Below are 4,332 nucleotides of genomic sequence, written 5' to 3'. Positions count from 1 at the left end.
CTGATGGGTGTTTTGAGAAAGCTACTTTGCATATGATAGAGGAAATCTTTAAAGACTATTGGGGCATGGGAGACAATGGCCAGACGTCATATTTGCAGAAATGATTGGTGTCGGTGCCAATAAAACGTCACAGGATACCTGCTGAGGAAAGTTCAAGTACACAAACAAATTACTGATTAAGAAAGTTCTAGTTTACTTACTTATTTCTTAATTTAATTTCTCTTTCCCATGTTTATATTAACTTTACTTTTTTTTTATTCACATTTAGTGCGTGAACACATTAAGAAGCTGCCGACCATGACCTCATTCTCCCGCAAAATCTTGTAGCCTCGTGTACTACAAGGAATTGAATCTTAGGGTTGTGAAGCTGTATATGTATGTGAAGTTTACTAAAGATGAACATCCAAACGTAAACATTTTCTTTTAATTATTATAGTAACGTGTTTAGGACTGAGTTTAATGTTGGTGTCATGCCTTCAGTTGTTGATACATGCAATACCTTTGATTTATTGACAACAAATATTGAAAAATATAAATAAAATGAGTTGTGAAAAGGCTCAGTTTGATGAAATGCAACACGAATTGGATACGCATAATAATGTGCTAGCAACACAAGCTAGAGCAGCACTTGATAGCTTTAGTAGTTCAGACATGATGATCTTAAGGATGTTGTTTTGATCGGTAACAAACATTGCTGACACCCCAGTGGAGCACTAGTGTTGCTTAATATATAAAAAAAAACCTTGGACATACAACTTTCATGTTTTATCGTAAAAACACGTAAATCGCCCATGACCTGTGGGACGAGGTTACGGGACGGCAATGGTCATCCGAGATAATGAGTTGCGTTAACCACGACATTGAGGATAATCATGTTGACAAACAGACGAAGACTGTACTTTTTTCTGACAACTGTGCTGTAGTGTCAACAACTAAGATATGGTCAAAGAAATTAAATTAAACCGCAACTATCGTAATAATCAAGAAAAATAGCAAGCCTGCGCACTGTACTTTTACCTTACATTTTATGCTATAGCTTAAGTATAACATATAATAATGCCATAATGTTTGAATGTATGGTATATAGGGATAAATTTTCTTTAAAATAGTGAAAAATATTTTAAAAACATATGGTAGTTTGATCAACATAGATGTTTGAAAACTTAAACTGCATTTTTACCTTTATTTTTATATTGAACGTGTTTATGTTTTTTGGTGTTTAACTTTTTTTTTTTTTTTTTTTTAACTATCTAAGACTTTTTTTATTATACATAACATTTATTCTTATATGTTGTGATGTAAATAATTAATAAGGGGCCAAAATAGGTATATTTAACTGCAAAAATCATTATAATCAGGTAAAATAACAAGCCAGCACACACTAGTTACCCCTTAAACACCGAGCTGGTATTTCCAAAAGTGTCTCCCGTATGCCGGCAGTGTTCGCGAGTGAGCGGCGAAGAGGAATTTTTTTTTTTTTTTTTTAAATCACAGCACGCTTAATTTTCAAGATTAAGAGTTAACTTTTGGCTCCTTTTTTTGTCATTGCCTGAAGTTTAGTATGCAACCATCAGATATGAAAAAATATCATTATTATATATAAATATTGGAATATATGACAGCGAGAAAAAAAATGTCATATATAATTGTATACAAATCGCGCTGTGAGCAAAACGGTTAAAGCTAATGAGTTAATTATTTTTTCGTTGTATTGTACTCTAAATTGCGATGATTTTGGTATATAACAAATTGTAAAACGTTCAAAGCAACACAGAGAAAATAATATCACAATATGATGCGTGAATTCGTAACGCGAGGACGCAAAAAAGTGGTTTTAAAAAATTCACCATAAATTGAAATATTGTGCTAGAGACTTCCTGTTTGTTGCAAAATGAAGTTAATTGATTGAATATTACTAGACTGTAAGTGTTGTAGCTTATAATTGCAGTTTTCGACCATTTTGGTCGAGTTAAGGTTGACTGAAGGTCGAATTTTTTCTATTTATTGTTATTTATATGAAAATATTTCAAAACTGATAAAAGCTACACCCATGGGTTGTTTTTCGCTGTATTCTACATATTGCACACATTTTCATATATAAAACTTTATGTAACGGTTAATATAAAATGGTGCAAACATTACAACAATAGGACAAAAAAATTTCTTATTTTTTCGGAAGAGTTACTGCGCAGACGTAAGGAAAATGTTTTTTTCATAAATTCACGATAAATCAAAATATTGTGCTAGAGACTTCTAATTTATTGCAAAATAAAGGTAAATGATTGAATATTACTAGAATGTAATAGTTTTAGCTTACAATTGTGTTTTTTTACCATTTCGGTCAAGTCAAAGTTGACCGAAGGTTGAAATTTTGGCACTTATCGTTATTTATATGAAAATATTTCAAAACTGATCAAAGCTACAACCATGGGTTGTTTTTAGATGTATTCTACATGAAATTGCGCACATTTTCATATATAAAACTTTATGTAACGGCTAATATAAAACGGCGCAAACATTACGACAATCGGACGAAAAAATTTCAGATTTTTTCGGAAGAGTTACCGAACAGACGTAGGAAAGTTTTTTTTCTAAAATTCACCATAAATCGAAATATTGTGCTTGAGACTTCCAATTTGTTGCAAAATAAAGGAAAATGATTGAATATTACTAGACTGTAAGAGTTTTACTTACAATTGCGTTTTTCGACCATTTCGGTCGAGTCAAAGTTGACCGAAGGTTGATATTTTGGCACTTATCGTTATTTATATGAAAATATTTCAAAACTGACAAAAGCTACACCCATGGGTTGTTTTTCGTTGTATTCTGAATGAAATTGCGCACATTTTCATATATAAAACTTTATGTAACGGCTAATATAAAATAGTGCAAACATTACGACAATCGGACGAAAAAATTTCAGATTTTTTTGGAAGAGTTACCGCGCAGACGTAAGGAAAAAGTTTTTTTCATAAATTCACTATAAATCGAAATATTGTGCTAGAGACTTCCAATTTGTTGTAAAATGAAGGTAAATGATTGAATGTTACTAGAATATAAGAGTTTTAGCTTACAATTGCCTTTTTTTACCATTTTGGTAGAGTCAAAGTTGACCGAAGGTTGAAATTTTGGCACATCGTGAATTATATGGAAATATTTCAAAACTGATAAAAGCTACAACCATGGGTTGCTTTTTGTTGTATTCTACATGAAATTGCACATTTTCACAAATAAAACTCTATGTAACGGCTAATATAAAAAGGTGCAAAAATTTCATATATAAAACTCTATGAACGGCTAATATAAAATTGTGCAAAAATTATGTCAAAGTGACAAAATAATTTCTGAGATGTGTCGCTGATGCTTTTTAGTGTGAGAAGAAAGAAATTCGCGCTTGCGCGCCTGGGTAACGATTGTAAACAAAACAACAGCTTGATCCGTGAACTCCCAGCATCCCTCAAGGTGCGATTCAAAAGTTTTCGCCAAGTAGGCCTATAACTATTTTTCCGCGAATTAAAAAAAAAACTTTTTTGTGTCAACGTTTCATACGTCAATTCGGCACCCAACAGACTATTTTCGTTGACATTTAATATGTCCAATCGGCGTTTAAGGGTTAACGTTACATTTTATACTATAGCTTAAGTATAACTTATAATAATGGCATGATTTTTGGATATATTATACCCAGATAAGTTTCCTTTAAAATGGTCAAGACTAGACTAAAATCGTATGGTTGGTTTAAAAGATATGTTTGAAAACTTTAAATGCATTTTTCTCAGTTTGTAGAAAATGGCGCTTGCGCCCTTGCTCCACTGGGCGCCTCAATCATATTAATCAAACTGTAATCTGATGTCCACTAAAGATATTGTAAATCAATACATATTGTTATCAAAGTGGTTCGCTATGCAGAAACTTTGGACCATACACCATCCAAATCATGTTAGGCTGCCGAACCAAACTTCTGATAGCCTCCCCCCTACAACTCACTCTCTCTCTCTCTCTCTTCCGTCTCTTCTCTCTCTCTCTCTCTCTCATCTCTCTCTCTCTCTCTCTCTCTCTCTCTCATCACAAATAACAAAATATAATCAGATGATATGAGCACTTTATATAAGACAATAAATGTCCAACCTTGTTGTAGTCATACTTTCAATTGCATTACATTAATAAGTGCTTTGTTTCGAATCATTTTAATACCACAATGTATAACACACAAAAATTCCTAAATTACAAAAACTACATATATATTACCATATTTCTTCATTAAAAAAAAAATACAGTCATGCATATTTCCAACTGCCACAACAAAGATAAATGTATACAATTTTTTTTTTT

This window comes from Macrobrachium nipponense, chromosome 41 (assembly GCF_015104395.2).
Source record: "Macrobrachium nipponense isolate FS-2020 chromosome 41, ASM1510439v2, whole genome shotgun sequence".
In the NCBI taxonomy this organism is placed as follows: domain Eukaryota; kingdom Metazoa; phylum Arthropoda; class Malacostraca; order Decapoda; family Palaemonidae; genus Macrobrachium; species Macrobrachium nipponense.
Note: the sequence above shows the minus strand (reverse complement) of the source record.